At 36.5% G+C, this 14,831-nt stretch overlaps 1 protein-coding gene across 4 annotated transcripts in view; it reads left to right on the top strand.

The window, feature by feature from the left end:
* jing (AE binding protein 2 jing) overlaps nucleotides 1–14,831 on the top strand; it is a 595,696-nt gene that overhangs the window by 558,240 nt on the left and 22,625 nt on the right. The gene's annotated exons all lie outside the window — the stretch shown is intronic.

Genomic DNA, 14,831 nt, shown 5'->3' with positions numbered 1-14,831 from the left:
CTGTCACTTGGTTGGATTCTATAAATCAGTCAGACATTTTCCCTAAAACGGTGCGGACGCTGGATTGTAATTAGTACGGAAGAAAAAACTCTGTATGTTAGTTGTTTAATGTTTTAGAAACAATTCTTACATACAAACAAACAATATAACTAACATACATGCAGAGAGTGCAAGCTTAAATGGTTGGTGTTTTAAGTGGTTTTTGGTTTCTTTCACAATGTTGCTAAACTTTAATTAAAAAGTGCTACGAAATATGTCTAAACATTCAAACATATAAACATAATTGCTGTGCCTGCATACATATGTATGAATATCTACAAAACATACGAACATACACACGTTTATATGTATGTATCTATGCTTCATTATGTTGTGTTGTGTGCTGCCTTTGAAACACGTTTGTTTGTTTGGTTGTCGCGTTTATGTTAAATACTATTACTTACATTCACTCAGCCACACAAACATTTACACATACATATGTACATACACACATAATAAAACATGCACTTGGCGCTTCGCTTGGCTTGCCTGTCGTCGGTCGTTCTAACTTACTGCCTTGTCTGACTGGCTGGCTGCCTCGCTGCCCATGTATCCATTCGCGTATCAAACATCCAACTAGGCGGGCAATGCGGCAGTCGCCTTTAGGGCTCGTTTGTTCGTTCGTTTGCTGGCTGCGTCGTCGGTCGGTTGGTCGGCCGTTTTATGTTTGATTCTTTTGTTGGGTTTTGTGCTTTGGAATGACTTGGGGCGCGCACGCCCGCCCGTACTTTATTCCTCTCCTGCTGCTACATTCTCCCCAACGCCAGTGGTAAAAATATACGAGAAAAAAATTAGAATAACAAAAAAAAAAGCGAACGAATTGTATAGCTAACATGCTTTGATGAAAAAATTAGAATTTATCATAAAAAAAAAGAGCATCAACGCTGAAGAAGAGAGCATAGAAAGCTAAAGCAGTTGTATAATAAAATAGAGATGTGCATTAAAATTGTCTGCTGCAACAACAAATGAGTTTATTGCACTGTTGTGTTTGAGAAACAATGTATATATATAATTATATATATATATATGTGCGTGTGTGTGTATATGAATAATTGTACAATGATAATGAATAAAATGATTGAAATAATGAAGTAAACTCTGGTTAAATGAATATTGTTTTAAACGCTTAATTAAATAAATAAATACAACATTTATAAAAAGCATTTAAACAAATGACAAATAAAAGTGAAGTGTATAAATTATGAGCGATAAATATAACATATTAGACATATAAATTAACTTAAATCGTATGGTAAATCGTATGGTAAATTGAGAAAAAATTCAATCGCTTAAAATTACTCCCATTTGTGTTGCACGCATATTTCAAAGCATAATTTACAGCACTTTTTCGGATAGTGACAAATGAAAGTACGGAATTACATCTATTTACAGTAAAACGTCAGCTGCCTACATATAAAAGGTTGCATGAATAAGTGAACTTTGTTGCGGTGATAATTTTTTTTTCTAAAACTGGAGGCAGTGTGGATACAAGTTTTGTAAAAACCTTTAGATTCTAAAATTGTTAAGGGCTTCATTTTTTATTGCGAACGATAGCTCAGACGAACGAGTCGCCTCTAAACGATTTCATCTAGCAATGATATTCTCGATTATTTTCCTTCGGCCTTTACGTTTCCAACTTTATGTCAAACAGGAAGGCGAAAGCAATTGTCAAATGATATGTTACCATCGTTTAACATAGTGCAAACACACTAGCGATTCTTCTCTGAGGCGAAACGAACGTTCGTTTCGTAAGATAATGAGGCCCTAAATTTATTCTTTAATTGCTTATTAAATTGTGTGGCTTCCCCGTATAACCGGAAAAGTAATTTTTTTTTAAATTAGTTAATGCGAAATTTGGTATCTGTAAATATCTGTTACGAAACGAACGTTCGTTTCGCCTCAAAGACGAATCACTCGTGTATTTGCACTGTTTTATAAATGATGGCAACATATCATTTGACACTTGCTTTTAGAGCTTACGAACTTGTTCGAGAACAGATTTCTCGCGAGTCTCGCCCTCTCGCGAGATTCTCGAATTACTCGTAAAGCTTGTAAGGTTTGCCAGCTTCTGGACATTCAATGTAATCGATTCATTGGCTGTTTTATATAGAGTTTACGATTTCTTCTGGAACACAAACGAAAATTTCCACAAAACCCCAATTAAAAAACACCAAAATGTATAGAGTACTGCCAGTGCAGCGAGGAGTATTTCGAGATTCGAGAATCTCGCGAGAATTTAAAGTCGAGAAGCTCGCGAGTATTGCGAGTATTTCGAGATTCGAGAATCTTGCGAGAATTGAAAATCGAGAAGCTCGCGAGGTTTACGAGTACTTCGAGACACAAGAATCTCGCGAGAAGTCGAGTTCTCGATTTATCGGGCCTCGAAAATCTCACTTGTGTTCGAGAAGAAATCGTAAGCTCTACTAGCTTTCGCCTTGCTGTTTGACATAAAGTGAGAAACGTAAATGCCCAACGAAAATGATAGAGAATACCATTGCTAGACGAAATGTTTTGAAGGCGAATCGTTCGCTATACAGAATGAAGTCCTAATATTTCCATTAAACACTGTTAAGCCCCCAAGGATTGTGCCGCTTTAGTCGAAAACAGCTGTTGACTTTTTCGAAAAATAGCTTGTTTTGAAAAGCTGTCTTTGCGCGCCTAGCCTTGGGAGTTACAAACATACAAGTGAAGCTAATATAAGCGTGCTGATAACTATCGTAACTCAACTTTATTTAATGAAGCTGATGATTTGAATACCAATAATAAGATATATATATCGAACAGTATTGGCCGCGTCACAATGAAAAGCAAATACACGCAGTCGACTCATCTGTCAGCGCACGAAGCATTAATCAAAAGTCTTATGTGACGGAGCTTAATTAGCTTTACTACACTCGTAGTAAGCATTATTATTCTTAATCTTGCAAGTCATTTTTTTATTTCATATTTTTATGGAAAGTTAGAAACTCCTTTTAAATATGTCTAACAATTCAATTTTGACTGGTTTAGAGTTGGTTAAGAATTATTCAACATCGAAGTATGTACATATGTACGTCTCACCCGTCACAAGTACGCAAAAACAGTTGTTAGATGTGATTAGGCATTGCTAACGAGCCTTATAATCCCAAGTAAGGTATCAACTAATTACGTCCAGCGGAAATTTTAACTCATGTACGACATCTATGAAGTAGGTTCTTTCATGGCCCTTGAACCTAAGTCAAAGAACTAGAATGACAAAATTCTTAGAATTTTCGGTTACTCAAACTTCATGAAGTGAACTATATTTAGAAACTTTGGAAAACTTTAAATAACTTCAACAAATGCTTTTAATTCGAAGTTGTCCCAATCGTGATACTTAAATATGGTTCCAAATTAATGGAAAGGGTCGGGTCTGCTATTTACTGTGTTGATCCAGAAATAAATAGATCCTACAGGCTGCCACATTACTGCAGTGTCTTTCAGGCAACAACTGTAGCTGTGAGGAAAGCAGCAGAAGTTCTGGAGAAAGCGTACTTGAGCTGCAGTCGCGTCAATATCTATATATTGATAGTCAGGCGACGATGAATGCAATAATCTCAAACAGTACTTCATCAGGAAGTGTCCTGTAATGCAAAAAAGCATTGCAGAGACTTCCTCCAGGCCGTACTATATATCTGTACTGAGTTCCCGGTCATAAAAAGGAAGAAAGTAATGAAAAGATCGATGAGTTGGCAAAGGAGGGTGCAGCACTAGATGGATCGTTTGGGAGAAATGAAAGGGATACAGGAGTTGCATATGATCCATCAAGCGGGAAAGGCATGGACAGAAGCACGTGGCTGCAAAATGTTTTAAGATCATATGCAAATCCTACCATATTAGGCTCACAAAGTGGCTCATATCTCTGAATAGAGTTGACTTAAGGCTCCCGATGGGTATACTAACTATACACTGCCTTCTGGCGTCACATGCTTATAAGCTTGGTCTCGTCAGTAACAGCACATGCAGGAAGTTTGAGCTGCAGGAGAAACGTTTGAATATGTTCTGTGTTCGTGTCCTGCGCTCGTCAGGCTCCAGCTATTAGGCGCGGCAGAGTTGCTAGGCAGAAGCAGCAATTAAGCTAGGTCTTCGAAAAAGTCTAGTACTCACGATGAGGACGGAGTTATTCTTTTTTTTCTGTTTGGTTGTCAAACAAATTTTGGTAACACTATGAACACATTCAATCTATGTGCGGTCTTCACTGACCGGTCAGCTCAACCTAACCATGCCAAAAATCTAAAGTTACGTTCATTTTAGCCGACTGATCCATCTTGAATTTCTTTACGCGGAGAAACCAACTTCCTTAGTTTATAGTATGGCGTAGTTGATGCATGTTTAGTCTGCTGCAATGAAAGGGTGCAAATTTTTTTCGAATTACAGCTGAACAGCGCCAAATACACCTTTGAAATGATTGCGCTTATGGCAAGAATTAAAACTTTGGATATGAGGAAATTCAACCTATTACAATACTTAGCTGAAAGTTAGGCCATAGTGACGTCCGAGTTTTCTGCAAGAATCAGCAAAATAGTTACCTAAAGTTACCTAGGTTAGGTTAGATTGAACTGGCCGGTCCGTGAGGACCTCACATAGACTGATTGAGTCCGTATTGTTACTAGAAATTTGTTTTAACGACCAAACTGAAAAACCAGGACCTATCTTATAAAATAGCTCCATCCTCTTGGCAAATACTAGAAGTATTCTAAGACCTAGGCTCAAAACGACTCTGTTCTTCTATGAACCTGCGTTTCTGTCTGCCAGTCGTTTCTACATCTAGCGTATTTCTTCGTTTAAAACGAAGATGTGTTTATTTATTTCTAATTTGTCTGTCTTCAATTTTTGAAGCAATATGACATCTTCATTGTAGCACTCACTTCTTGTCGAAATCAGTTTGAATATAATCGTGAATATTTTAGGAAAAATTCAAACTTTTTATTTGGAGTTCTCTGATTTTTTTCGAGTATGCAATTTTGGAACCCAATCAATTTTAGTCTCACAAAGTACAAGTTATTGGTTTCTCGCAAGGTTTATGCTCCTTTCCGTCCTCGTGGGTACTATTGTATTTCGGCTATACTTGTTAAACATTTTGATGTTGTTGTAGTAGCATCCATTCAATAGATGCGATCACTTACAAATCGTCATCAATATCCTCTAACGGCAGTACGAGGAAACTTGCTGTTTCAACTGGGTTGGGTGCAGATATGACATCACCCTACGGCATCAACCGTTTGATGTTGCTGCAGTGTGCTTAGCACTTCCGTCGGGTTTTTACTTGTTGGGAAATCCATCCTTGTAACTTCATTTCGCTTTTCTTAGTTTTTTTTCCTTGATACCTATCTTTGACATTTCTGTTAAGTAAATTACAAAAACAGATATCTCTCCTTTAGGAGCATAGGGCAAAAACGAGTTCCCCCCTCCGAGTTCTGTTATGGGCTAGTCTCTTGACCTCTCTCCACGACCCTTCCGACCGACAACAGTTCTAATCCATGTCGTCCGGGGTCGTCCCCCCCGCCGGGTTCCTTGTGGGTGGCCTTTCTTAGTAATAGTCTTTAAATTTTGTAGAAATGTTCAGTGGCATAGATATTTCGTTGAAAAACTTTACGATTATTATCGAAAATTTCATATTAAATAAATAAAAACAAATTGTCGTTACGAAGTAATTATATTCCACAACTACATTTGACTCACATGCCAAATTTATTGAGATAGACTCCAGACGAATCATTCGTGGACTGAGTAGGCAATTGAAACTTAAAGTCCTCTTTCGGCAAACGAAGATCATGCTCTACAAGTCACTTATCGTACCCGTCTTGCTATATGGTGCAGTAACAGTGCGGTAACAGTGACGATATTAACTTCACATGAGACGGATCTGGGAGTGTCCGAGAGAAAAGTTCTTTGAAAGATTTGCGAATCTGTACGTGTTGCCAGCGGCGAGTACCGAAGAAGATTTAATAAGCCGTACGAGCTTTACGCAGACATCAACATAGTTCAGCGAATTAAAACACAGCGGCTACGCTGGCTAGGCTATGTTATGCGAATGAATGAGAATGCTCCGGCTAAAGCTGGAGACATTGGTGCCTTATCGGTAAGCGTATCGGTAACCTTATAACAGCTGATTCAACCAACCTTATGGGAATCAATGCAATCGATTATTGGTGCCGCTAAGGTCGTAACCGTATCGTAGCCAACCAATTGGTTTTTGGTTTGCCGTCGTAACGATAAACAGCTGATTACGTTAGGAATACGACTACAGCGATACGACAAACGGCACCAATGACTCCCGCTTAAGAAAGTATTTTTATCGAAACCCGTATACCGAAGCAAAGGAAGAGTGCGGCGCCCACTCCGCTGAAAGAACCAGGTAGAAAACACTCTAAGTTCTCTTGGTTTTACCAATTGGCGCCAGTTAGCCCAACGGAGCAGCTACTGACGCGCCTTGTTGGACGGCCAAAACCGTTTAAACAATAAGGCGCCAATTAATTAAGTAAAATTAAGACTCCAGATGCAAGTTGCATTAAAAATGGAAATTAATTAGGAACGTTTTTTTTTTTAAACGGTGTTGATAAACGTTCTGCACCTACCAGCAGGTTCCACCAGTTGGTGAGAAACATTAACATTACTAATTTACATAGCCCTTTAATTATTTACATACATACTTTTCCTGTTTTTTTTTTTCGTTACTGTGTTCGTTTTGATTAAAAGGAGATTAAAGGAAATTTAATGAAACATTCAGATTTATGTATGTATGTAAAAGTCTAAAAAATATGTCAGCATATGCACTTATCAAAACATGTGCATACATATAGATACATATGTATGTATGTATAGTAACAAAATAATAAAATTAAGAAAATCATAAAAAATATGCCTTGCGATGGAATAAACAGCAAGGGGTCAGAGCCATTATTGCAGCAGTAATGACGAGCAAGGCAAAAAAAAACATAAAATACAAATACAAAAATAAACTAAAAAAATTAAAAAAAAAAAACACCACTTCCAACAAGAACCAGAAATACAATAAATGCAATAAGTAGAAAAGAAAAACTCATAAAATAGTGAGCAACAAAAAAACACAACAAGCAATGTATACTACATACATAGAAAGCAAGGTATGTAGATATGTATGTATGTTTGTAGGTACCTACATATATAAACAAAATACTCTCATGCATATATGTATGTATATATGTATGTATGTTTGCCGATAAGTTTCTCGGAAGGGAGAAGAAGTGGTAAGAAGCACAGTAATAACAGCAGTTGTGGCATAAAGCCGTTTGTTTGGCAGTGTGCAGCGCACAGTACACTACCACCGCCAACAACAACAATAACAATATTAATAACACCGTTTGGCCGATGGGTAGAATTAGCAGTTTGATGAGGTGCAGTATGCGGTGTGTGGTTTCTATTTTGTTAAGCGTTCAATGCACTCGCGACGACACGAACAACGATGACGATGAAGCTGCGCCACAATCGGCCCACACGGTCTAAATACGAAAGCAATCGGTCGGCCTGACTAACATTCGCGACCATATATTCGGCCAAAAAAAATCATAGGCTGTGAAGGGTGGTGCCTGTGGTGCGGTAGTGAACGACCCAGGCCGAGACAAAAGCGCAGACACATTTGATTTGTTATTCTTCGTTATTAGTTTGTTTATATGTATGTTTGTATGTAGACATGTTGCTGTGGTTTGTGTGACGGTTGTGTTGTTAGTTCTTGCTGTTGTTGTTGTTGTTACACTTTGATGATTATTATTTTAGGTGAAATTATATTTACGCGAAGTTCATGAATTCGGCTAGTGTTGTTGTTGTTGTTGTTGTTGTTGTTTTGTCACAGCTAATAACATATACTGCATACACACATATGCATATGTACATGCATACTCACATATTTATATAGCATGCATGGGAATATGCTTATATTTTCATTACAAACATACATACATATATATGGGAACAAGTATATTGCTTAATTATTACAAATCAAGCATTTAAAAAATTATCAAAATAAAACAGTAACAAATGCGGCAACTTCCTGCGTACATGCACACATACATACATACATACACACACTGCTGTCGTTTTGCCGTCGCAAAGTCAAAGTAGCAAAAAAATTTCATGTGGTAAATTATTATTGCGTCCGAAAATTAACGAAACAATTAACAAATATTTCTAAACTGTGATGCAATCTCATGGCATATTCGTCGCAAATCATGCCTTTTTTGTTGAATTGCCTACAAACATACATACATAAGTTCCTGCATGCTTCCGGTCGCCTTGAAGTATGCAGCACAAATTGTTGAAACCCGTTTTTACAATATGGGTACTCGCTTTGGCTTGCAAGGTAAATTAATTGGTTATATCCCAGGACAAAATATGCAAGACTACGAGAGCATCCCATTGTGAAGTTAAAGTATGCATGAGTATGAAGCGTCAAAAAAATAACAAAAACGACAAAAACAAATGCTCAATCCTTTGGTTAGCGAAATGAGATGGCTAAGAGAAATTTCGGTTTGATTTTCATTTCGTACCATTCGTGGCAAGAAAATATACTCAGGTTTGAGCATACTGTTCCGAATCTTAGGAAATTCTCAACAATTCTGCGCCTTCTATTATCGTTCGAATTACTGAATTGACGAATAAAGATACTCAATCGTTCTGTATATAAAATGCTCTTTATTACCAGCACTACTTTGGTATTAAATCTGTATAATTTAACGTGGTCGTGTACTTCACATATAGCGTGCTAAAATCAAACTGATTTCTATTACATGGACTGTGTCGCTTTTTTACTCTCAGTTGCTTCGTTCGCCTATTTCTCCCTGTGTTGTTGTTGTTGGTGTAGCGATAAGGACACTCCCCGAAGGCCTTGGGGAGTGTTATCGATATTGATGGCCCTTTGCCGGATGCAGATCCGGTACGTTCCGGAACCAGGCCCGACCATCTCGGGAACGATTTGTTATGACCACATGCGATCTTCTTGGCCATACCGCCATCCCACCCCCTAGATCCATGAGGAGTTCGGTGTCGCCAGAGCCTCGGCTGTTAATGAAACAGGATTCGCCATGGATAGGTGAGGTTGACAATTGGGTTTGGAGAAGCTATATATTGCGCTGGCAACCTAAAAGGGTTGCGCTACCCAATCCCTTGAATATATTTGGTATTTAAGTCGCCTCTACGGCCTAACCCGCTGGGGGTTTCTCCCAGTGTCTAGCTTTTTAGTGAACAGCCCTCCCTTATTAATTTATTTTAATTTAATTTAATTTTATTTAGCTTAATTTAATTTAGTTTTATTTAAATTAATTTTGTTATTTTTTTTTTCTAATGTTATTTTATTTTGTTTTATTTTTTTTTTTCTCTTCTTTTATTTTATTTATGTTATTTTACTTTACTTTAATTTGTTTTATTTTATTTGATTTTATTGTTATTATTATTTTTTTTTCTTTGCCCAATTTTAATTTTATATAAATCCCACCAAATAATTTACAAATAAAACCCAAAAATGAAACAAATTTCAACTAAACGCTTTTAACCAAACCACGTACTTTGTTTTTGTAAACACTTTGTGTAGTGTTCAATTCCCATGGTCATGTTTATGCAAAAAAATGAAATTATCTTGCAAAATGGTGTAAATACATTGGATAAATACCATAGTATATATAAAAATAAAACAACAAATCCCACATGAATTATATGGGGGTATCACCTGCAAGTGACACTAGGAATTTTGTAAGCAGTTTTTCATACTTTTTCTACGGTAAAATTTATGTATGTACTTTTTTAAAATTATTTATTTATATGCATGAAGAAATGAAGTTAAATAGAAAATTAGTTATATGCTCACTTATTGTGGAAAATGTATCAGCATTTTACGTGTAGGTCGATATTACGCTTAGTACAAATTTTTCGGTTACGTTGATGACCCTCATGGAATCAATATTTTAATCGAAACGATCAACTCGCCCCTACATCCTCATAACAGCTGGGCAATGAACTTGAATTTTTTACCGTTTTTTTACTTACGAATCCAATTCGGAGTAGGACCAGAATCACCTAGATAAGGTTCAAAACTTACCAAATACCAGTGGCGAGTTAGCTGCTGACCAAAGCTCGTAACCAAATCTTACTGGTTTTCCGTGTGTGTTGTTTTTTACTATACCTCCCGAAGTATGGTACAATAGTTTCATCAATGGATATATGTGATGATCCACATTTTTCGAAATTTACCTTGAAATTTTGATAAAATTTTTGAAAATATTCGCAAACCTTCGCAAACTTATCATTGGACGGTAAAGGGCCCATTACTGATACTTAGCATAGACTTGACTTGGCTTGAGAACTGTCACTTACAGTTCTCTTAAATGAACATTGCATGTTACTGATTACTCAAAACTTAGCAACACTTAACTTGACTTAGAAGTCTGTTGAATTTTGATTGTCTATGTAAGTTCTAAGTGACGTTTACATTTTGAGATGCCATTTGTTTGTTTCCATTTCATTTTGACATTTTGTCATACAAATTGACATCTATTTAAAAATAAATTTCAACGCTGATTATGATGCCGGGTTGTATGCACCAAGTGGAGTATAATCGTCGCTAAGTTGCTAAGTTTACGCCAAGTCAAGTCAAGTCTATGCTAAGTATCAGTAATTGGGGCTTAAGAATAAACTGTCGCATAGGTGATAGGGAGGATATTTCTGAATTTCAACAAATCTATTTCTTCTCATACTGGCAGCTACTAGCTCATTGTGGGTATCCTCTGAATTTCCCAATACATTCTATATACTTTGGCGTCAAGTATCCCGTAAGAAGCAATATTGCAATGTGTACTCTTATTTCATTGGTTGTTACATTGAGGTAATGGTTTCTGTTATTTAGTTTAGAGAAAATTGGTTATCGTTTCTCTGTAAAACGTACAAATTGTTCATATCTGCAATACATTTTACTATTTACTCTGTGTAAAGCAGTTCAAAACACTCAACGGCAGAAAATTGTACTTGCGAATCATAAAAAACTTCTTCGTCACAATAAACAGTAGTCGAAAAATAATGCCCAAGTGACACCACATGTTTTGAACGTTCTACTAAACATGTTATATGTTATTTCTGTCAAAAAGTGCAAGTATTTTGTACTTAATTAATTAGTTTATTACATCTAATGAAAGAATACTCATTACTTACGGTTTGGGCATTTTTATATCAATTTATGTTGTACAAAATCACAAAAATAAGAAAGTGCCAATCGCGCGCGAAATTATTGACTGAATTCAACAAATTACATTTGATTAGAGTTTCCAAACCATTTGGGTGAATACAACTACTCATTGACTTTGCATGAATAGCAAAAGCACTCAAAATTAGGGGTGCCAGGTGGTAGAAAAAAATATACAAAGAACTGTTACCTACAGGTGACACTGGGAATTTAAGAATTAAAATCACGCATTTGCATATTTGTCATAATTTCTCTGGCTCTTTATTTCCATCATAACGGCAGAGTATACATCTCTTGCACCTGCATGCACAAAAATTGTGTATATGCTCAGATACTTCAATTTATATGCAGGCGACATGGTTGCCTTGAGTTGCTGTGTGATTTCACTCATTCAGTATGGTGATTATACTTACGCTCTCATTTTTTATTCCGCCCATAAAGCATACCATTACCACTCACTGTTTCTACACTTATACATTCTCTAGTACTCCATACAGTACATGTTAGGCCGGGTCGATTTGTGGGAGGCAAAAACATCGCCCATTACTCTGTGAAAATCATATTCTAGGGATCAAAATAAGAAACTTTGCCGAAGGAACCATACCTCTAAAACGAATTCTGATTCCCCCCCCCCCCCCCCCCTTGGGTCGTTGGGGCAAATTTTGAAAAATCCCACTTTGAAATGCCTATGCTTTTTCTTTTTGGAGTTTATTTTTCTCTTTAGAAATTTATTTAGTCAGAACATATGTAAATGAAAAAATGAATTTAACTTAGTAATAGAAAAGAAATTAAAAAAAAATTATTAGAAATTAGCGTTTTTACAACCCCCTTTTAAGACCAAGGCATCACTGTGATGCATTTGCATGTCGTAAACATAGTTGTGTGTGTTTTTTATTCAACCGTTTTAAAAAATGAAGGTATCACTGTGACACAATTGCAGATCGTAAAATTGCTTGTGTTGTTTTTTTAAGCCACCACAAGACACAGCAGGTAGAATTGAAATTGCCCCTACCCAAAAGTTCGAACCAAAGGGGGGGGGGGGGGGGGGGGGCATCAGAATTCGTCTTAGAGGTATGGTTTCTTCGGCAAAGTTTCTTATTTTGATCCCTAGAATACGATTTTCACAGAGCAATGAGCGATTTTTAAATCGACCCGCCCTAGTACATTTGTATACCAATATTACACATTATGCCTACATTTACATTCTATATGTATCCCCCATATAGCATATCTTCAACAAATACTACTCTGACGCTTTCACTTACATCTTACGTTTACACTAAGGATTACCCCATACCGGGGGCAAAGATGTTTACATAACAAAAACTTTTAAACATATTAAATATGATAGTTTTCCTGAAAAAAACTCAGTGCAACATATAAGAACTACTTAAATAAACTTTAAAGAACAAAATCGTTGAGTTTAAACTAAATAAAAGCCAACATAAATACAATAAATATTTTAATAAAACTCGAGTGCAAAGGAACTTAACGACTTCCGCTTCCGACAGCCAATAGCCGTCGGGATATTTACAGTGGTTACATATGTATGCTCACATTGAACGCTCATATTTACAAGTGTCTATTATATACATAATTTCTCTGTATTTATATAAACAAGTACACATGCATGTACATCTTCTAACGTTAGTAGATATGCATATACATACATATATGCATGCAATTTAAACTTTAAGTGCAAGCGTTAAGCTGTAGTTACCCACCGACGTGTGCAACGTACGTTAAGTATGCCGTACGTACACACATTTCAGCGAAAGTTATGCCCGTAGTGGCAACGAAAAAAATGTTGCCATTGACCTGTTTGAATGCATGCATATGGAACAATCAACTTTTCTATTTTAATTGTTGATGTTGTAAAAGGCTAGAATTAATATTCAGCCCAATTCTAAACGAAAATTCCGTGCGAGTTTTTCCCTTCTCCCATTCCTCGTATTCTAAATAAAAATTCCTTGTGAGTTTTTTCACTTCTCCCTTTCCTCCTATTCTGAACAATGTTCGAAAAAGCGGAAACCGGTTATGGGCGAAAAGTAGGTATTATGAATGTGGGGGAGAGGGAGATTTCTCTGCTATTTCATAGGAGTTTTTTCACTAGTTAAATTAAAGGGAATGCATCAAAATATTTAAAGGAAATTGGTTATTTTAAGAAAGAACACTTATTTGTACAAATTTGTGCTAAAATATGTATTTACATTCTACCACAATATTCTCACTGTTAATACAACAACAACAACAACCACAATATTCTTTAAGTCGAAAAATATATCATAAGCAACGGAAGAGCTCTTCGCATATTTGATGCAGCCATCCAGAAATTGCGCAAGGGTTTTTTAAGAAGGCTTAAATAGATTTTGGCATATGGCGAAAGGCGAACTCAACTCGACTTGGCCGCCAGAAAATTGCTTTGCAGAATGAATGCAGGCAACTCCGGCGGATTTGTGTTATCCTGCCGGTCTTCTTCTTATGCTCCTCTGTTGATGTTGCTGTGGCACCAATTCATTACTCATTTCAGTGAATACCACATGAAATGCAATAATGTGCATTGTTTATACCTTATTTCTTAATTTCAAACAAATTGCCAACAATAATTAAACTTTACAATTTTTTAAACAAAATAAGAAATGCGCAACGAAATTTCAATTGACAAAACAGCTGAATTCGAAAATTCGAAATTCCTATTCCCCAATTATTCTTCTCCCTAGGAGAAAAGAATTGGAGGAATTTTTCCGCGGAAATAAAAAAATCCGCGAGAACAAAATTCCGTGAGAATATTTAGAATTGGTCTGATTAAATAAGTATAAATAGATTACATATTTATAATCAGCACTTTTACATAATTATTTCGAATTATTTCCACAATTTTTCAAGCTTTAATTAGGTGTTTTTGCATAAAACTGAAAACTGTCAAAAATTAGCGCACAAAAGTTTACTAGGCAACTATGTCTAGTGAGAGAGCGATCAGCTGACACGTTCTTACGGAAAAAATCAAAATTGTTTTGATTTCTACGTTCCGGGCTACGTACGTACATACATGCGTTGAACGTCGGTGAGTTTTCGTTTACATTGCACACATTTTTTGTACGTGCGTTCGCGGGTAACTGCGGCTTAAGATAGGTCGTGTCAGCTGAGACGTTTTTTGTACGTACATTCGTAGGTAAAGCTGCAGACATTGGTGCTTTATCGGTAACCGTATCGGTAACCTTATAACAGCTAATTCGACCAACCTTATGGGAATCAATGCAATCGATTATTGGTGCCGCTAAGGTCGTAACCGTATCGTAGCCAACCAATTGGTTTTTGGTTTACCGTCGTAACGATACGTTAGGGATACGACTACAGCGATACGACAAACGGCACCAATGACTCCAGCTTAACTGCGGCTTTAGTTGCTTAATTTCCATGTGTGCAACATGATGACTGTGTATAACAACAATTATGTATGTAGGTACACAAACAATAAAATAGGGATAAAATTACCGGCAACAAATTTAAATGCTAATTAGAAGTAATAAAATGTAACTAAACCAATAATAATTCACAAGGCATTTAC

The sequence above is a fragment of the Eurosta solidaginis genome, chromosome 3 (assembly GCF_040869045.1).
Source record: "Eurosta solidaginis isolate ZX-2024a chromosome 3, ASM4086904v1, whole genome shotgun sequence".
In the NCBI taxonomy this organism is placed as follows: Eukaryota; Metazoa; Arthropoda; class Insecta; order Diptera; family Tephritidae; genus Eurosta; species Eurosta solidaginis.
This window is presented reverse-complemented; position numbering and strand designations above follow the sequence as displayed.